Raw genomic sequence first — 14,862 nt, forward strand, 5'->3', positions numbered from 1 at the left:
AACTGTATGGAATGATTCACTTCATTTGAGCCACATAGTCTCCAGCAGACTCCATTTTTGGTTAAGTATCTCTTCTGCTCAGGGGTGACGAAAAAACAAATGATATTTTTCCAACCAAATTCCACGACTTATCATTTTCATGTTAACTAATATTAGCAAATCCTTTTAAAGAATTTCCTCTCTTCATACGATATGAATATGTTATGACTTTTAAATTATGCACCCCATTTTTGTCATTTTTGATCAAAATACATTTTAATGTATAAATGAATAAATTCATAGATTTAAAAAAAAAGAAAGTTTTTGAAGTCATATTGATGAAAGAGATTCACCCTGAACCAAGGAAGGTGTTTTTAGCCTTTCTGCCAAATGATATCAGTAATTATTTACAGCATCACTTATTGTTGAAACTACTGTTCAACCTTCACAAAAGCACTCCCTTCGTGATTAAACCCCATTTCCTTAATGCGATCACATTGATATCCACCCATCTGGATCCGGCGCCCCACTAAAATCACCCCAGGTGTTCGCAAACCAACAGGGGAATGTCTCTTAAATAGTTAAGACCCTCCTTCACAACAACCACCGATTCAGCACTGCCAAACAAAGAGCATGTTGAGCTTCAAAACAAAGAGCAGCGTCAACTTTATTTCAATCCACTGGAGGGTTGTTTAAGGCCCTCCGATGTGGTTTTGCATAATACACGGCCGTAAAAGCATCCAGGAGTTTGTAGAGAAATGTGTAATTTGCCACGGCCCCCTGCAGTGCCCAACCACATGCGCAAGAGATAATTACTGCAAAACCTTGGCAAACTTTTAGCCAACGAATTCCACACGAAAATAAATGACCCACTTAGAAAAGCTGGATGAGGAAGGGGAGCCTTGATCAATACTCGCTGTGTTCAACCAAACGCTTAGCAGATACCGAGCAGCATGTGCAAATGACACATTGTCACCAGGCCACTTTCCCAGTGATTTGTTGTTTGGGTTGGAAAGGGAAACGAGCTGATGACAAGAGATTAGCACTTTTATTCGGGTTTGTTTGAACAGGAATCAGCAGCACTGGCCGTCTGTTCTGCTTTAACTTTTACTTACAAGTTCTGAAACAACTGTCTGACGGTGCTGAATAGGCACCACGCGCTGCCCATTAACATTAGCCTGAGCGCCGGAAACTGCCCCACAGTCTTTTCCACACGAGCGGCAAATTTTTACCCCCATCTGATAGCAAGGTTTTTTTGTTTTCTAATTTTTTTCTTCTTTTTTTTGCCAGCTTCAGCCTTCATTGTCAGCGAAGTCTTGAGCCAAGCGTGTTCATCAGAGGAATGATGCAACGGAGCTGTAACTCGGTGCGGATCCGCTGTTAGCAAGTGCACTGAGGTCCTCTTAGTTCTTTAATATAAAAAGACTGCTTTCGGGTTGTGAATAAAAATTCTAAAGGAAGCCTCTTCTTTTCTAAATTTCCACAGAGAATTGAAGACGTGTCACAAGGATAACCACTTTTAAGATCAGCAATTTAATGCTTAGTTTAGACTGGTTTCACACTTTACTTTTTAACATGCTACTTTCTGTGCTTGTATATATAGTTTCGCTGGCACGTCTTGCTCTATAATACCACATCAAAACAGATAAAACGTGACCTTCCAGTGTCAGGGAGATCGTTGCATCATGATATGCTGAAATATGAGTAAAATTGTGAGTTTAGACTCGTGGCATTGATGTAAAGTGTGATTAGAATATACCATTTCTGTATTTGAATCATCCAGCGCAATGGTGCATGGAATTGCTTTATTGGTAGAATTGTAATGATGAGTTTGCTAGTAATTTGGCTTTTTTTTTTAGAGAGAGATAACATAATCTACATCATGGGGAATTTTAGAATCTCATCTGAAAACTAAACCCTTAATCGACCCTTTATGTACTGAAAGAAGATTGCCAGATTCCTGTTTCAGATGAAAGAATGCCTGACGTCTTGGTACTGTTATCACTCACTTTTGTATCTGTTTGACTGCATGCTGTAGTTCACCAAGACCCATGAACCGCACTCATCTCCATAAGCTTTAAATATGGCCTATTTACAGTTGTACGGCTGCATCTCTCCAGAAAATGCAATCACAGTGATGCACAGTTAACAATATTTCTCAGTTGAACTTATACTGATTGATTAACATTATGTTGATAGGCATTTTGAATGAAAGTCTGTTGTGTTAGGATGGTATTTTATAATTAACATTTCCTACATCATTAAGGAAAATGGAATTACAAGCAGACAACCTTGTGATTTTATGTTGTCCGTTGGTAAGCCACGAAATAACCAAAAATTCTGAATACTGTATGTTAGGTTACTGTTAGGTCATGTGTTATCTGGGGTTAATATCATATGTTTAGAGTCAAATAGGCCAGTTTTTTTTTTTTTTTTTTTGATTGTCGCACAATGTCGTTTTTAACAGCTTCGCACACAGAAAACATTCTCAACCGCCCTACATTTATGAATTTTGGCAGACTGATTTATGTGAAGAAACAAATTGAAGTACACTGCATTGAAGGCATGTTATTAGATCAACTAACATAATTCTGCTGGGATCTTAGCTATGCTAGTGTCATGCTCTACTGCTTAAGCTTCATGAAGGCGCACACAATGTACAATTGACAATAAAATAAAAAATATTAAATTATATATGTAGTGAAATATTAAATGTTATTTAAGTTTAAAAAAAGATTAAGTATGCTTTCATGTATAAATTTGTTGTAATGTTTGCTTTTTTATTGTCAGTGTGTTAGCAGCTTGTGACAAACTCTAAGAATGAAACCTTCCCGACTTCCTGCATGAAAGCCTACAAACTGATTTTTATTTGAAGCACATCAAAAGGAAGTGACGTTATAGGCTCTCTAACATAGAGAGCGATTAAATGCTGGGAGGACTTGATTATGCTTTTGAGTCAAACCAGTAGATGCACTGTTCAAACTATAATTGTGATAAATGTAATTAATTGTGTTATGACAATGCATGGATTTTTTTTTTTTCATCATCTAGTGTTAGTTTCTATTTTCTGTTGTATAGGTTTTGTTATGGTTATGCCTGATGCACCTCAGTGTCTTTGACCCACAAAAACAGAGCATGGACTGAAACACAAACCTTTAAAAAAACAGAGGTGTAGCTACGCATTATCGCCATCTGACTGGTCTTCTGGATTTTGTGTTTTGTTATTCATCAATTCCTTCTCATATGACAATTACACATCTGGTAGACTGCAAGTATGGATGCCGGCAAAACATGCCAACCCAGGCTCATTCTGAAAACGTACCCTTATAAATATTTTTGGAGAGTGTCAAATATGTCCCAGGAGGTACGTTTTTTGTGTTTTTTTTTTGTGTGTGAGGCTGATGTGCATGCTTTTCGAGATGTCAAATTTCTCTTGTGAGTGCTGTTTGCGCCTGCTCTTCTCACGTAAATCTACCAAAGGCTGCTGTCGACTGACTTTCTAACTGACCAACTGACCGATCCCTCTACCCAACCCCTTCCCTAAACCCAACCGATAGTGTTTTAAAGGTGCTGTATGTAAGTTTTTGAATCTTCTAAAGCATAAAAACACCATAATAAGTTTGCAGATATTTAGGAAACATGCTAAGTGGACATTCTTGTTCATCTGAAAAAAAAATGCTAAATTCAGAGAATGTGTTACGTGCCTAAACAGCTGTATTTGTTTTGGTTCCTCTGCCATTTTAGCCAATTATATTTCAGTACCCTGGGTTGCCTTGTTGGAAAATCACATATTTCTTTTATTTAACCAGGAAGGCTTTCAATACATGTAGCAGACTCCAAAATGAGACACAGATTCAGAGTTCCACTTAAGGTTATTAATTAGCAAATAATATAAATATTACGAACGAGTAATATTACAAGAGTTACAAGTGAAGTAACGAGTTACCCTATATCCTAACCCTGTGTCCTTACAACACACTATGTGACGAGATACGCAGTGATAAGAAAGTTGACTGTACCACACGAAACACAACAGAAAATGAATTACAGCCATTCAGAAGCATACATTAATACATATTAAGCCTCTTTAACATTATTAAATATGTGTTGTTTTTGAGTCCAAAGTTCTAAATATGTTTAGAATAAAGTGTATTTTTAAGGTCTGAAGTAAGCTATCTTCTGCTGCTTTCAGTAGTATGGCAATAAATGTCATGTAAAATGGCATTCAAACTCACATTGTTAGCATTTAACGCTGAATAAAGCATATGAGGTTTACCTGAGGAAATAATTGTCAAAGTTTTCTGTTGTTCAGCTGCAAGAAGTAAAAGCCGTTTCTAAAAATATAAATTCCAGGTGTTCATTAGAACAAAAACTCATTGTAATAATGAAAATATTACTTCTATATCGTGTTGTTGCTTTTATTTAGAACATGATTTAAATCAGCTTTTAGGCTTAATCATCAGTCTTTCGTCAATTTTCAATATGGCAACTTGCGCTTCCATTTGTTTTGATCCAGATTGCAATGTCTAGATGCATCCACTGGGTGTCAAACTTACATACTGCACCTTTAAAAAGGACCGACTGACCAGCGCCTTACCTATATCTGTAAACTACCGACAGTGTTCTGCAAAGAAATCCAGAAAAAGAAAAGCCCCCTGATTTTTACCACATTTTCATATTTTACCACATTCTCATCCTATTATTTATTTTTTTGGCTTTCGTTTTAACTGCTTTCTGGAATCGCTCTTCGCCGGACTCAAACCCTGTCGTCACGGTCAACTCTTCTGTGTCTTAAGTCCGCCAATGTACGATGTGAGCCACTGGACAAACTGGTCACAGTGGGAAAGCCTTCCATACGGATTCTCAGCTGCCTACGTGAAAAGGAGCGGCGTCATACTGCCCTGTGGCACTCATTTTAAGAATACAATGCAGCCATATGTACTACTGGCTACATAATTTGCGAACTCCAGGAATTTATATAGGGCTACGTTTTCAGAACGAGCCTATGTTGCAACCTGCACATGCCACAGAAAGCATGAATGGTCACATTTTAGGCTGTATAGTGTGGATTGAATTTTTTTTTTTACTGTAAATCTAGATGAGGAGCGTTTTCATTCTAACCACTGTTCTAAAATGAAAACACACTAGTGTAAACACAGTTTTGTATTAGAGCTTTAGAGAAGCTTCAGTTGTACGAGACTAGTGATGCTTTTGTACAGAAAGTTGCTTTGAAAACCAGTGTAAATGCCAAGTAAACTTGGAAAAGAATGAATGTTAAGTGTTTGTAAATATTTGGTGTCTGAAAAGAGTCACAAGTACAAAAATTTCAACAAACAAAAAAATATATATACAAATGTTGTGTTGTTCTTGTATGGTATGTTATGTAAAAAGGAATGTTTCAAGCGATAACAGAAAATTAAATTTGATTCATTCATTAATTTATCGTAAGTCTTTAGAATAAAAGTGAAGATCAGAATGTGTTGTAGTGGGCAGGCTGCTAAAGAAATGTGCAGCTCCACCTAGCATGTAGAAAGGAATTTACAGTTGGTGAACGGTCGTTTTGTGTTCAGTGTGAAAGCATTGTTTGTGGGCAATTTGCCTCGTTTTATTGTTGCGCTCCATGTGAAGATCTTTACAAGAGCCTCTCATAATGTCTGTCACATGAAACAACGCTTATAATGTTCATGATAATGCTGAAAGAGTTTACCTCTAGGGTTATGTTAACATGCCTCGCAAAGAAAAGAGATTTATTCAGCTGTAGCCTTACAAAGCCCAATCGGTATAGACTATACCATTGCTGTCACAGATTCAACTCTAATTAAACACACCTAATCCAGTTGATCAAGTTTTTCTGGTTTATTCAAAGTTATGTGTGTCAAAGCAGGTTTGGAACTACCTAGTTTCTGGAACACCGCACCCCTTCAGACTTGACATTGACACCCCTGCTCTATAGCCTCAAGTTCAATTAAACTATCACAGCAGTGTGATTTTAATGACCTTAGTTGGCAATAGGATGTTGTTAAACTACAGAGCGTGTGGAAACATATAGTTTTCTCTACTGTTTATTTTGTTATCGAGTGGAAAGTACATATTTATTAATTGATCAAAATGTTGCTTGGGGCTCTGCATCGTGTTCAGGCCTTTGCATGTCAACTATGCAGCAGGGGCGGTTCTACTAACCTTTAAGGAGAACTCTAGCCTCACTGTATTCAAATTCGAATTTTAACAACTAGGAAATGTCAATAAGACAAAACTTCAAACATGGGACAAAACATATAATGTGTTTAGCTAGCAACCAGCTACTAGCAGCTTTACGTGACTCTAAAGGTCACATTTAATTGTATCAAATATGGCATAAAAAAGCACCTTAAATGTATGAGAAGTTTAGATGGCTTCAATTTTAGGATGTAAAAAAAGAAATGGTTTGATGGCTTAATATGACAACTAAACTTCAAAATGCTGTGATTATTCTAAATAAATGTGAGTATTTATTATTCTAAAAGCTAACTTTTGGATCAACTACAAGCTAATGCGTCTTCCAAAAATAAAACATAACACTATAGCCTAGTGGCCAGGGCTTTAACATATGATATGATTTGAGATGTGGACCTTTCCTGATTCCACCCCTCTTTTTCTCCACCGTTGCTACTTGTCGCCATCACTGTCCAGTCAAATTAATCATAATTATTTTGAATACATCGATAATAAGATTTTAATGTTAGATTTAAGCTGCACGGTGGTGCAGTAGGTAGCATGTTCACCTAACCGCAAGAAAGTCGCTGGTTCGAGCCTGAGATGCTGGGTTGGCATTTCTGTGTGGAGTTTGCATGTTCTCCCAGTATTCGCGTAGGTTTCCTCCGTGTGCTTCGGTTTCCCCCACAAGTCCAAAGACATGCAGTACAGGGGCCTCATGTACGAAGACTTGCGTGGAAATCTTACTAAAACATTGCGTACGCACAAAGCTGTGAATGTGCGTACGCAGAAAAAAATTCAGATGTATGAAACACTGCGTACGGCGAATCTCACGCATATTCTTTTGTACATCTGAATGAACGTGAAACTGAGCGCAACATGCACGAGCACAAAACCCCTCCCTGCCTCCTCCCCCGTATGAATATGCTAATGACTATGCTAATGGCAAAACCCAACGAAAAAGCAATGGCAAAAGCAAGCAAGAAGAGAAACTTTGAACAGAATGTGAATGTGAGGTGCTGCTTTCGGAGGTAGACAGGAGAAAAGCGGTGTTATTTGCAAGTTTGTTCTCCGGAATTAACAACAAAAGAAAAAAATAGAGTGGGAGAGTTTAGCTGATGCGGTCAACACAGTTGGGTCTGAACATCGCACTGAGTGCATTAAAAAAAAGAACTAGTATGATTTATATCTGTAAAATGTTGCAGGACGCTTAATAGTCTCAGTGGCGCGCTCGTAAGACGCTTGTGATCATGAATTGATACGTTCGAGCATGGACTCGGCTCGAATCCAGCGTCTGATGAACTCTCTCTTGTTTTTTCCCCCGCTACATATCAGATTTTGCCAACTATTTATCACGAGAAAGACAAGTAGGAATAATCAATAAGTTCATATCAATAAGCATCATATTTTATTTGCACATTTATTGAATGGAAATGTTTCTGATTCACGCATGCAAATTCATCTTCAGATAGTGTTTTTATAGCAATGTGCGTGCAGTAGATTGCTCAGATTACATTGGGAAAACAGGCGACTGCTGCAAATTGTGCTTTAATGTTTAGCTGGTCAAATGTATGGTATGGAAACCTTATATACCTGCTGAACCCGTCTCATACAGCTGCCATTGCAAGGCTCAGACACTTTGTAGAGAGGAATTTAACACAACTGCCTCTAGGAGTCGCCAATGGAAATAAAACAGACACGCACTAAAAATGTGCGTACGCCTGCCAGAAAGCTGCCGTGAAGCTGCGCACATTCCCACGTTCAGTTCATTGTTAGTAAATCCAAACGTGAGCGATTCTGAGCGTGAAACCTGGCGTACGCAAAGTTTTTGTGCGTACGCAGCGTTGATACACGAGGCCCCAGGTGAATTGGGTAGGCTAAATTGTCCATGTGAATGAGTGTGTATGGATGTTTCCCAGTGATGTCTTGCAGCTGTAAGGGCATCCGCTGCATAAAGCATATGCTTGATAAGCTGATAAGCAACCCCAGATTAATAAGAGGACTAAGCCGAAAAGAAAATGAATAAATGGATGAATGTTAGATATATACTAGAGATGCTCCAATTAATCGGCCGGAGATCAGTATCGGCCGATAATCACATTTCACGACTCGATTGGTACTCGTTTTTTACAAGCAGAGAAAGATGCATGTGCGCACCCGGTTTATACATCAGCAGCGCTACAACACATGAGCAATGTTTCCAAATTAGCCATTTTTAAGTGTTTTATTTATTTATTTTTGTAAAGCTGATTCTGACCATTAACAACCTTAATTTATTATATTATGTAAGGTGAGATCTCATACTTAAATTAACTGTGCTTATGCAATGGCAAAGTTATATTAAGCTTGAATCAGAATCGGTAATCTGAATCTATATCAGCCGATCACCATGACAAGGAATCGGTACTCAGTATCAGCTTCAAAAATTCTGATTTATTTTGTTTTTGTTCTTCATAGTTTGATCTGTGATGAATTGTAAATTCCAGTTAGGTTCTGGTTGATGCTCACGATAAAAACAGACCATATGTGAGTTTTCTTCTGTGTTTGGCGCATCTTCATTGTCGTTCAGTCTGACATTATGATGGCTGAGATCTTACCGTGTGACATTGAAGCCATTAGATATGTGCTTCACAAAACGCGCAGGGATCTTAGATCACTTCATTGAGACATTTTAATCTGATTTGCGAACTTGTTTGAAGAACCAGTTTTGCCAGTAATCAGTTATCAAGATTAAAAAAATCCAGGATCTGTCAAAACATCTTAGATCATTTAAGCCAGATACGAAGACTGGACCCCCTTATTCACCTGATTTTATTTATTTCTTTTTTGTTTTCGTAGTTTGATCTGTGGTGAAATCCAATTAAAAATCATTCCCAGAATTGTAACTTAATTAAAACTGAAAGTTATAGCATCATGTAATTAGAGTAAACACAAAACTCTTCATCAACTTTGGTTTAGTTGGTCCGATCTTGTTTATGTTTTACTGGTTATCACGAAGAACCTCACATGATGAATGTTGGAGGCTGCAGACTGAAAACAAAGAGCAAAGCTATGTATTTAACACCCACAGTGTTTCATACTCAACTCCTCAACTGCGGTGAGAAAACCAGCCTCTCTGTGGTCTGATCTGATGTTTCGACTTACATCCCATGTCAAATTTACCATTCACATTCTCGTAGTTTATGAGAAGTTGGCATGTCAAACTCATGGACATTTATTATGTATATTAGCTATATAGGGTGAGTTAGTTTGCTGACATATATTTTGACAGGTGAGATTTGGAGTGAAGCGTGGGCCATGGCGTCTGGTAGGTTCAGCATGTGAGCTGATCTGCACAGGATGTCACAGTGGGCGGGGTGAGGTGGGGTGGGGTGTGGAGTGGTGGAGGTACTGCCGCTTTGCCTGTCTCAGCAGCAGCAGTACAGATGTGTGGGTAAGTGCTGTCTGCATGCAAGGACTGGCATGAGGGTTTGAGGGGGTTGGGTGAAGGCACACAGCTGCCACACTGACGCCATAAACATCCTCGACCAACTTGCTAAAGATGTGCATGTCATGTTATTTTGTTTTTCATAATCACAGACACATTATGGAACTTGATTTGTGCAATGTAAGAGGTTATCTACAATCATTGCTTATTTTAGTAGATGTTAAGTTCATTATTTTATGCTGATGTGTGTTTAATGCAATATTTAAAGATCTTCCATCACCACCGCTCAAACAATGTGTGAATGTCTGCAAGGACAATCTAAGACAGACTAGGTCATTGGTAGGCTTGCACAGAATCTGGACTCGCAGAAATCTACAGATTTCCACAGATTTTTAGTCCATCATTGAGTCTATTTATTTACTTGTGTAAATGTCTATGATCTTATATTTATTCAGTTTTAAAATTTATTTCAGTGATAATATCGACTAAAATAAAAGTGTTCATATGATTTATGTACAATCCAGTTTATAAAGTAATATTTTCAGTCTTTTAGTAAATAACTTATATGATAGACTCGCTATGTTTACCAAATAAGTGGATCTAGAATGATTTGCATTGTAACATTAAATAAAATATTAAAAAGCTATTATTTTTTTATTTCATATATTATGTGTTTAGTTACGATACTCCCAAAATAATTCCACATAAATCCGCAGATTTTTTTTTTTTTTTTTTACAAAATTCTCTGCAAAAATAGCAAAAAAATGTCTGCAGATCCTGTCTGACCCTAGTCATCAGTTAGAAGTAATTGTTTAGTTAAACTCAAGAGAACGATTTTGGACAATCATTTTTTTCAGTCAGAGCAGCAGAAAGATGGAATAAAATTCTAATGCATATTAGAGAGAGTACCACTTTTAATACTTTTTAATAACGTTTTAATAACTCCCCTTAAAATTTTGGCGTAAAAAAAGAAAATTAAATATGCAACCACTGATTTGATTTAATCTCATTGACTTTGATGTAATGTGTATTGTACTGTAAGGATATATTGTACTATTTCCTGTGATGGACCATTTGAGTGTTAGTAGACCGTCTGCTTAATATCTGTTGATACTGCTCCTTCCGCAGACATTTAACTGACTATAAGAACAATTACATTGCAAGTACATGTCCACTTACACTTACCCTAACCCGTACCCCAGCCTAACAGTCTACTTATAATCTAATGAGAATTAGCTGGCATGCAGATGCAATTTAAATTCAACAAATGGACCATTAAAATAAAGTGTGACTCTATTTTCTTATTTTTATATATTGTTAAACTTCATGCCCAGGGATTACAGATGTAAATTAGCTTTATAGCTAACTCTGGCACAACATGTCATGTTGTACATTGTCCCTGTATAAATAAAAAATAAAAATAAAAATAAATGTTTTGGTGATTTTGCTTGGTTTGGTGATGTTAAGTTTCATTAAAATGTTTTAATTTAAATTTGGTTCCCATTTGGTTATTTTTTTCAGGAACTAATTAAGAATCCTCTGGGGGTATTTTCTGTAGGCTCCATTGCATTGTTGTTGTTTTTTTTTTAATAGAAATGAAATTAAATATTAAAGAAAATGTTTTGGGAATGATATTCATAGCTAGAGGGAGCATTATGTTTGCGTAAAGAGAACTTTCCAGGCTAACAAACGGAGGACATTCTGTAAACCAGGGGAGTACCCAGTTTCCATATAACGTTTCAAAACAAATAAACAATATTTAGTTTCTATTCATTTAAAGGAAACATTTAAATTACCCAATCAAACCAGTTGTTTAAGGTACCTATTCTAATTTGTTCTCTTTAATTTGCTCCTTTATTAGCAAACTGAAAACTGTCAGTCAATAGATATTTTTTAAAGAACTTTTTGGTTGTCAAGGTGGTGCAGTGGGTAGCACAATCACCTCAGGAAGAAAGTCGCTTGGTCGAGCCCCGACTGGGTCGGTTGGCATTTTGGAGTGGAGTTTGCTTTTCTCCCCATGTTTATGTGGGTTTCCTCCAGGTGCTCCGGTTTACCCTACAAGTCCGAAGGCATACTCGATAGATGAATTGAATAAATGTATAATATAAAATGTCCATATTGTATGTGTTAATGAGTGTGTATAGATGTTTCCCAGTGATGGGTTGCAGCTGATAGGGCATCTGCTGCGTAAATCATATGCTGAATAAGTGGGCGTTTCAGATTAATAAAGGGACTAAGCTGAAAAGAAATTGAATGAATAACTTTTGACTGTCAGTATGTCCATGAAGTTCAAGAGATGATAAAACACCAGATTGAATGCAATAGAGATATTGATTTCAATTAATTTAATGATTTTATCTTTAAATGTTTCAGTCTAAAAATTCAGCATGTCAATTTCAATTAGGAGCGATGCAGTGGCGCAGTAGGTAGTGCTGTCGCCTCAAAGCAAGCAAGAAGGTCGCTGGGTCGCTGGTTTGAGCCTCGGCTGGGTCAGCTGGCATTTCTGTGTGTAGTTTGCATGTTCTCCCTGCGATCGCGTGGGTTGGGTAATTGGGTAGGCTAAATTGTTTGTAGTATATGAGTGTGTGTGGATGTTTCCCAGAGATGGGTTGTGCCTGGAAGGGCATCCGCTGCGTAAAAACGTGCTGGATAAGTTGGCAGTTCATTCCGCTGTGGTGACCCCGGATTAATAAAGGGACTAAGCCGAAAAGAAAATGAATGAATGAATGATATTACAATAATACGTTGATTGTGATTGTGGGATTTGATTACTCAAACAGCACCTGGCATGTTTTTTTTTATTTCCTACAGATTTGAAAAAACAACTTTACAAAAGAACAAATTCATCTATGAGTGCAGCTGAAAGCAGCAGCAGTCCTCATGGAAATTAGCACAGTCACTTGGGGAAAGATCTTGGTGACTCAGAGACAGTGGCAGGAAACTGATTGCATCACACCTTGGAGGGCTAATCGAGTTTTCAAGTTTTAGTTTATGAGGTGAGTGTGCCAAAGCTCAAGTGGAAATTTTTCACATTATTCTAGCAGAGTTCTTAGCGACCGGTTGATGATGAATATAACACAGTATAGCACAGGATGTTGGTGAGTCTTTCTGCAAGTGCAGAAAAGAGTGGTCTCTTTACACCATTTACACATTTTCTTCTTCGGGAAAAGGGTTTAGTCACCTGCATCACCCTTACAACCCGAAATAAAGCCTCTTTGATCTCAGTAGAAGTTTAAAATCTGCTGGTTTTCATAGTAAGACCACTTGCAAAAACACCAACAAAAAAGTTGTTTGGTCAGTTTAGAGATATATGGCTGCCTAAAAGCAAAATGGGGTGAAGGAAGGAGGAGCTGATGAAAAGCCAAAAAGAAAAAAAGGAGGAGAGCACAGAGAGAAAGAATTCTGTGTTTTGGAATCTTTCTGTTATTTCCCTCAAGTACAGGATGTTTTCTGAGGTCTGCGCCACCTGGTGGATCACAAAAAGAGTGAAAAACAAACAATCCTCTGACATGTCAGATGGTGTAAATTACGCAGTCCGGTTTGTGCTTGTGCAGTGTGTTCGCTATGCAGTTTACGACTGATCCAAGCATTTAGAGTGAGCTCAGATCAGGTTAAACCTGTGAAGCTTCCGTTTCGAAGCAGTGACAGTAACTCATACTTTTTCCTCATTTCTCGTCGTCCTTCAGAGAACGCAGATCGGATTGTAAGGCACCAAGCCAAAATGTGAAATTATGACACAATCCCATCCCTTTGGCTCTCTCTCTACTCTAAACCTATCTTGAACTACTTTTCGAGGAAGCTTATTTGTTGTTGTCATTGTCTTAAAGTGTCAAGGGAGCTGGTTGATCATTATCAGAGAAATGCAGTACTCGGTGTTCTGTCTTCAGCAGTTGCATCCGCACTCAAAACTCCACAAAACGCACATAACCACGATGCGCTTTTAAAAATATATTGTATATTTCCGAAGGCTTGTGTGCTATTAAGGTTATGCACTCTCACTCCTCCAGATTTAATTAGGCGCTAATCTCAAAGAGAAGATGTTTCAAATCCATTCATTTGAACGCGTGCTATTTCCTTCTCTCCACACCTTGCTTTAAATTGTGGCGCAAGACTAATTTCTCAAACGGCCTAATCCCTTTATGAATCGCTCTTGCGATATCATGCTCTCTTGTGGAACTGGGAATTGGAGAAATCTGTTGGACTACATTTTTATGCCAAACAGAGCGCTTCTTATCATTGGAGAGACTTAAGTTGCTGCCACTGGGAATTAAACCGCTAGATGGATTTTTTCTCCGAGTTATTGGAGATCTCAATTATGCGCTATTTAACTATCAGCTTTGCCTGATGTTTCACCTAAAATAAAAAGAAACAGATTCTACAACTGTTGCTAACAGACTTTTTTTTTCATGGATAGGTATCGAATTTTATCCATAAGAAATATATAGGGGAGAGCGGGACACAAAGGAACTCTTTTTTGTTTTGACCAAATAATGAACGAAGTAGCGGGATTAGACAAACCCTTTTTTACCAACAACACACAAGCCTCTTCTACAAGTGAGCACTGAAATTATGATCGCCAGACCTATGGTTTCTGTGCGGTATTGCCAAATGTGCCAGGAGTAAAAATGTCACTATTTACCCCACCAAGTTGTTACAGTCAAAGGGTTAGTTGTAACAGATGTGTCAAAAGGCATATTTTACACAATTATATTAAATTGAATTTACTTTAAATAGTAGCTATATTTCCTCAATAATTGGCTATTTTTTATTCTACAAAGCCCAGTGTGTTTATTTATTCACCGGATAAGCACATTTGAATTTATTTGCATTACTATCCATTTTTTCCATTATTATACAATGGATTGTTTGCATTGTAGCAATAAAATTAGCAAAAAAAAATTTAATCTAAAAAGTTATTAACATTACATTCAAATTAAAAAAAATAAATAAATAGTTTAATTGGTGTCCAACACCCTGTTACAACTAACCCTGCTGTGTTGTGTTTTCTTCAACACTGGCTAGCAGTGTGTGGGTTTTTTTTTTTTTTTTTTTTTTACATCTTTCAAAATGGTTTAATCTTTTAGCCAAGAAGAAGGTAATCACAGCAATATAAGATTTCACTAACATACTTATGCAGATTATTTTAGAATAAAATAAAAATGATCGACTACAATAAAAAATACTTTTATGCTGCAAAAATGTTTTCTCTTGCGTTTCTCATCCAAATTTTGCCCAACTTTTTCAATAATTGTCAGGAAGACGTC

At 37.3% G+C, this 14,862-nt stretch overlaps 3 protein-coding genes across 18 annotated transcripts in view; 2 read left to right on the forward strand and 1 right to left on the reverse strand.

The window, feature by feature from the left end:
- The window catches only part of LOC141386287 (uncharacterized), an 816,166-nt gene that overhangs the window by 566,367 nt on the left and 234,937 nt on the right, over positions 1-14,862 (forward strand). The gene's annotated exons all lie outside the window — the stretch shown is intronic.
- lpp (LIM domain containing preferred translocation partner in lipoma) overlaps positions 1-14,862 on the forward strand; it is a 497,264-nt gene that overhangs the window by 31,100 nt on the left and 451,302 nt on the right. For 11 of the 15 annotated variants that reach the window (XM_073953329.1, XM_073953331.1, XM_073953321.1 and 8 more), the window contains one exon: positions 12,410-12,594. The exons of the other annotated variants lie outside the window; for them this stretch is intronic. The gene's annotated coding sequence lies outside the window, so the exon portion shown is untranslated. The remainder of the gene's footprint in view (positions 1-12,409; positions 12,595-14,862) is intronic. 15 annotated transcript variants of the gene reach the window in all.
- Positions 1-14,862, reverse strand: part of bcl6aa (BCL6A transcription repressor a) — a 40,243-nt gene that overhangs the window by 14,850 nt on the left and 10,531 nt on the right. The gene's annotated exons all lie outside the window — the stretch shown is intronic.

The sequence above is a fragment of the Danio rerio genome, chromosome 6 (assembly GCF_049306965.1).
Source record: "Danio rerio strain Tuebingen ecotype United States chromosome 6, GRCz12tu, whole genome shotgun sequence".
NCBI lineage: Eukaryota > Metazoa > Chordata > Actinopteri > Cypriniformes > Danionidae > Danio > Danio rerio.